The sequence below is a fragment of the Nicotiana attenuata genome, unplaced genomic scaffold (assembly GCF_001879085.1).
Source record: "Nicotiana attenuata strain UT unplaced genomic scaffold, NIATTr2, whole genome shotgun sequence".
Taxonomy (NCBI): domain Eukaryota; kingdom Viridiplantae; phylum Streptophyta; class Magnoliopsida; order Solanales; family Solanaceae; genus Nicotiana; species Nicotiana attenuata.
The window spans coordinates 3245-9918 of record NW_017675839.1 but is presented as its reverse complement, the minus strand read 5'-3'; positions in this window follow the sequence as shown (position 1 = coordinate 9918).

Sequence of the window (6674 nt, the reverse complement as noted above, 5' to 3'; positions counted from 1 at the left end):
GTCGATATCCATTATCGTCCAAGACCGGTATCTGCCCACAGATTTTTGGATTTGCTGAGTATTAGTCGGGATATTCAGGATGGAAATTTATCTGAAGGGTATTGCACGCTCCAGTTCTTGTACCATCGATATGGTAACCCCCGAGGTTTTGAAGAGCCGAACACTGGTCTAACCCATGCCGGAAATAAAGACAAATGGGAGGCAAGGCGGGGTTTAGCTTTCATGGTAGCCTTCTTGGGTGTTGTAGTTTGTCCACGAAAAGATGGTAATATCGACCCAGCTCGACTATGACGGCAAGTAACTCGACGACAGTCGAAGTTACGCACATGGCCAAGGCCATCAACGATATAATGGCTAAGGCCATCGTCGCCGATAAGTCGACCCAGCTCGACTATGACGGCAAGTAACTTGACGACAATCGAAGTTACGCACATGGCTAAGGCCATCAACAGTATTATGGCTAAGGCCATCGACGCCGATAAGTCGACCCAGCTCGACTATGACGGCAAATAACGCGACGACAGTCGAAGTCATGTACATGGCTAAGGCCATAAATGATATTATGGCGAAAGCCATCAACGCCGATAAGTCGACCCAGCTCGACTACGACGGCAAGTAACTCGATGACAGTCAAAGTTACGCACACGGCTAAGGCCATCAACAATATTAAGGCCGAAAATAAAAGGTACAAAAAGAAAAGAATAACAGCAAAAGTATAACTTCCATTATCATCCAAAAATACATGTACAAAAGGACCCATTTACGTCTCCAAATACAGCAAAACAAAATGAATGCAAGTCCTAAGGGGCTTCGCCATTCTGTTCACCGCCTTCCGTCGGACCGCCATCTCATCCACCGCCGTCCTCGGCCGGATAGGCCGCAGAGATCCAAGAGCCGTATTCTAGACGGTTGACGTCTTCGGAGTTATAGCCCGCCCGGTCTGGGGAATCAGAACTATACCCACAAGTTTCACGGGCGACACGGGCTATGCGCCGTTGCTCTTGAACCTCCGCCTCAGTAGCTCGACCCGCAGCTAAGAACTCCTCGAATACGACCAATCTGGCCTCGGCGTACACCCACATGTCATGCGCCTCACGATGCGCATCCTCATCAGGCCTTGGTGCAGCAGTCCGCTTGAGGACTTCAATCTCAGCCGCCTTGGCATCGAGTTCGGTGGTCATAGCGGCAACCTTGATCCGCAAATCAGCAGCTTCCGCCGCTACCCCACGGCCAACCTCCAACTCTTCTTCCTTAGACTGGAGAAGAGTTCCAGCTCAATGTTCCGAGCCAGGGCGGTCATCAGCTGCTCGTCGATCTGCTCCAACTCGGCCACCCTCCGTTTCAGCTGGGCCTCCGACTGCTCCAAACCCTCACGGATAACCCGAAATTCCGGGTCCTGCTTGAGTAGGTCCGCTAGCGCCTGATGCTTGATGCAGCACCGCCGATATTTCTTTACCACCTTGTTAAAGGTGACTGCCTTCCTTTGCGCTCGCCGCCCCCTCTCTACCTCCAAGATGAGAGTCTAAAAAAGAGGAAAAGGAGGAAAGGCAAGTCAGTATGCATCAAAATTTACTTTACGGTACATGAAGAAAATCGAAAAATACCTGCAAGACCGCGCCGGCAACCCTCCGGGATAGTTCCCCGTCGCTAACCCCTTTTAACATTTCATGCTCAGCGGCCGCACATAGCAGGGTCATATCCGTTGCGGCCTGCTCACTGTATTGCAACAGGTTATACCCTCCTGGGATCAGAATTCGGCCGTTGGATCTACCTGCCGTCATCCCTACACGGGCCGGACCCCGCGTTAACGCATCTGCATCCGCCTGGGCGGCCTTAGGGCCCACCCTCTCGGTATCATCGCCCGCTTCTCCAACGGCAGCCGACGAGCCGCTCTGCGGAATGTGTGTTGGGCTGGCGTCGAGAACCGCCCCCCCGGGGAGCCGACCTCCCGGAACGGATGGCATCTGCCATAAAAACTGGCCTTGACTCCCGATGGGGCTCGCTAGCCCCCTCGTCTTCTGTGGCTATCCCCTTGCCGGTTATCAACCGACGTCTTTTCCTTTCTGGCGGCTCCTCGCTCTTAGAAGTCTCCTCCACAGCCCGTGGGGATGGCATTGAAGGAGTCGCTCCCCTCGTGGGCGCCGCCACGGGCAGCGGTTGAGGAACCTCCGCAGCGCCATCACTGGGCGAACCACAGGGTATGTATCCGTCTTCAGATTAGTCCCCGCCCCAGGTGAGGTGACGACGTTCTTTTTCTTCTTCTTAAGGGCGCTCCGACCTGCCAACGCGAATAAGTCAGGTAACGAGAACGTAGGGAACTCCCAAACCGTAGCCAAAGAATTACCTGACAGGCCGTACTGTTGAAGAAATGCAGCCCAGGTACGGCATTCCTCCGCATAAGGTATTATTCTTTCCACCCATGATTTAATGTCATCAGTGAGCTGAGGTGGAGAAGCCCTCGCTGCGAATAAAAAAGGGAGGAAAACAGAGATATCACAATGGCCGTATGGTCAAAAGCGCAAGCAGTCCTGAATTCTACGAGTAGAAATACTTACGTTCTGGATTCCATCTTTCCGGGAACCCTTCGGGATTCGACACCAAGTGCTCCGTCCTGATGTAGAAATATTTACGCCAAAAGCGGCGGTTGGGCTTATCATCGGCTTTAACAACCAAGCCCCTTGTGCCACGACTTTTTAACTGCAGCATGGTACCCCTCAGGTAACCCAGGCTGAATAACTGTAAGAGGTGGTGGACCGAGACGCTGCACTCAGCCCTGGCCGCATAAGTGGTCATGATACGGCACACCTTCAAGGTGTAAGGAGTGAGCTGAGCCGGACACACATTGTAAAAACGGCAAAGCTCCTCCGTCAGAGGGTAGATTGGAAGATTGTAACCGATCAAGAACGGGTACTCATAGAATGTGCAATATCCAGGCCGGTGCACATTGGCATAGTCCGTCCCGGCCGGAACCATTTCCACGTGGTCCGGAATATGGTGCGTCTCTCGAAGATCATCTAAATGGGATTGTAATAAAATGCTGTGCTCCCAGGGAAGGTCTGGGCTTTTAGTTGGAAAATCCCTGCGAACATGCATCTCCTTCGGAAGGACGTTGTCTACACTGAGAGGAACAAGGGCCTTCTCCGCCTTTTCCCCTTCACCACCGGAAGATGGCGGAACCCTAGACGGGGCATTATCTTTGGCCTTTTTACTACTCTGTCCACGTTTTGTCATGATTATACTACGTAAGAAACGAAGCACTGACGATAGGAAGTGTGGTTTCAACAGAAGTGGGAGAGTCCCTCACGAAATAACGGTTACAGGAAAGAAAGACAAAGGAGTAAATCAGAAAATGCTTTCCGAAGGCTTGAAAGTTGAATCGAATCGAACCTCTCTCCTACTTATAGGGATAAGTTGCGCAGAAATCGAAGAGTCATGATTCAAAACGTGCGCGGGAAACCAAAATGTCACATCATCCTCTGAACCGCCTCGGGGGCAAATATAATAATGATGCATACAGGCGATGACGTCATTCCAAAAAGGAAGCCACGCGTCAGTGGCTCAACAACGTCATATATTTCACCTCATTCATATTGCCGCCCCTGGTCGAGGTCAAATTCTCCTAAGCCGAGGTTCGCATTTCCGCCCATCGAAGACGCCCACCGAATGCGTCTCCAACGAGCGGAGGGACTAACTGTATAGGGTCAAATTTGACCCTCAGCATCTCTACGCCAGTGGGTACGCCCAGTGAGTGTACGCCGACTAACGTAGCGGGTACGACTCGGACGTGGGGACAAAAGCGACATCGTTTAGGACTCAGTGTCTTCACTAGGGAGACGTTACCTGTCTTTGTAACTTTCTGATTCTTTCGAGGAAGGTCTCTTATTATATAAAGGAGAACTTCACATTGTAAAGGGGGGATTCGGATCTAATACAACTCTCTCATTTTCTGGCTTTCTCTCTCTATCTCTACCTCAAACGAACATATCTTATTGAGTTCATATTATCACTTTGCAATACTAGATCTACAACAATAATATCATCTTTGCATCTCTAGGTGTATTATATTTGATTACGATTTACCCTTTTCTTACTTTTGATTGTTTTCTAGCTTACAAAGTATATTGTTAACTTTTGAGCCAAACAACTCTGATTATAGTCCGAACTGTTATGTGGCTGATAAAAAATACGTGAAATAGCATGGGCTAGCCAGTTTTCGGATTGGTAACTGAGAAATAGCCAGTGCAAGTCATTGAAAAATAACCACTATTTTGCTGCAACATGGAAACTTCCAGCATAATATAATGGAGATTGGTGCACCCAGTGGCAAAGCCACATGCTTGTAAGGGTGGTTAACTGACCACCCTTAGTCGAAAAATTGTACTGTGTACGTAGGTAAAATATTACGTTTTAGAGGTATATAACACATATTGAACACCCTTTGTCGTAAATTTTTTTCACTTTTTTTAAATTTGAACACCCTTAAAGAATTTCCTAGCTTCGCCACTGGGTGCACCTATGTATGAACTTCCAGTATACAATAACATACTCCATCCAATCCGTGGTTTAAGCCAACTCCTACCACGTCCAACTCTTAAATCAAAGAACAAATAGTTCCAAAGTATTCTTCTGACCAAATAAAGAAAAAGAACAGATCCCTCAAAAACGGTTTGATATTGTAGATCCTCGTATAAGAATGACAATGGGGCGGGGCGGGTTTAAGCTTATGCAGGGGGCGATGTGCACAAATAGCCACTAACAGCTCATGTCTTTATTTTAAAGCCAGTGTTTTAAATGTCTTTAGTCTTTAGCCACTGGTTTAATAAACTTTAACTGCCCGGACGAAAATACCCTTCTGCTCATGTCCTTAACTTCAGGACTTCAGGACTACATGTCCTTAACTTTTGAACTTGAAACTCTAAGTTCAGGACTTCAGGACTACATGTCTTTAACTTTTGAACTTGGAACTCTAAGTTCAGGACTTCAAGGCTACATGTCCTTAACTTTTGAACTCGGAACTCAAACTTCAAGACCAAGCGTCCTTAACTTTTGAACTTGTAACTGTAAGTTAAGTACTGCTTGTCCTTAACTTTTGAACGTGTAACTGTAAGTTAAGGACTGCCTGTCCTTAACTTTTGAACTTGGAAATCAAAGTTAAGGACCTATTGTCCTTAACTTTTGAACTTGTAACTGTAAGTTCAGGACCAAGTGTCCTTAACTTTTGAGCTTGTTAGTCTAAGTTCAGGACCTATTGTCCTTAACTTTTGGGCTTCTTAACCTAAGTTCAGGACCTATTGTCCTTAACTTTTGTATTTCCTTCTTCTTTATAAGTTTTTTTTATGATGCCTAACCAAAAGGCGTTTATCATACTGAACAATCTTCTCCTGCAACGAAACATTAAAATGGCTCCTCAGAAAATATGGTGCCATTACATCAAGACCATATCCCTTGGAAGCCCACAAAAAATATTCTGCTTCCAAGAACTCCAAGTTCTGTGCAAAATGCACGTTGTCTCTGTCTTCTTTGTACACTGGGATCTCATATTTAGGATACATTGATTGACAAACTGGATTGGAATGACAGACAAAAACAAGCTCACTAAAAACCATGGAAATCACAAAGGCTGAAACGAAAGCCATTCTTCGTATTTGTTGATACTCGGTCCACCCAGTCTTTCCAATCCACTGTAATTCTGTTTGGGAAGGAAAGGGTAGCTCTGTCTTTTCATATTAATTTTAATAGACTAGTGGCTAGTTTTGCTCAGCATTAAAAATGGTGGATAAAAAGTAAATACCACTTTAAATAGTGGCTACCCCACATAATTTTTACTTATGCAGGGCAGGGTGGGTTAGGCTTATGCGGGTGTGGGGCGGTTGCGGAGTGGGTGCAAACACTTTTTTAAAAAACTTGATGCGATTGCAGGGCAAGTTGAAATCTTCACGGGTTAAGGTTGAACCTGCGGGCCGCCCCAACCCCATTGCCATCTCTATCCTCGTAATCTAAGGAAAGAGTTAAGAAGCCTTATTTATTGTAGCTTTTGACGGGTAACATTCATTAAAAGATAATTTCGAATAAGAAGTGCTATTAGTACCTCCATCTACAACCTTAGTTTATACTATCAAACATTACCTAGATGCTTACATTTTACGGAAAAGGGCCAAATACACCCTTGTACTATGAAAAAAGGTTTAAATATACTCTTCGTTATACTTTCGGTCCAAATATATCCCTGGTGTAATACTATTGGTTCAAATATATTCCTCTTCCGTTAAGTTTGTGCAAGCTGGACATCCAATCCTACGTGACACTAACATTTGATGAGGTAGATGTCACGTGGCATGCAACCTCAGCATCCCTAACCCATTTTATCCCTCCCCTATTTGTTTTTTCACTACTAAGGAAAGTTTAGTGATGGAAAAAAAATAGAAGGGAGGGGTAAAATGGGTTAGGAGCGCTGAGGTGGCATGCCACGTGGCGTCCACCTCATCAAATGTTAGTGCCACGTAGGATTAGATATTCACCTTGCACTAACTTAACGGACGAGGGGTATAATTGAACCAATAGTATTACGGAAGGGGTATATTTAGACCGAAAGTATAACAAGAGGTATATTTAAATCTTTTCTCATAGTACAAGGATATATTTGGCTCTTCTCCGTATATTTTAAGCATAAATTT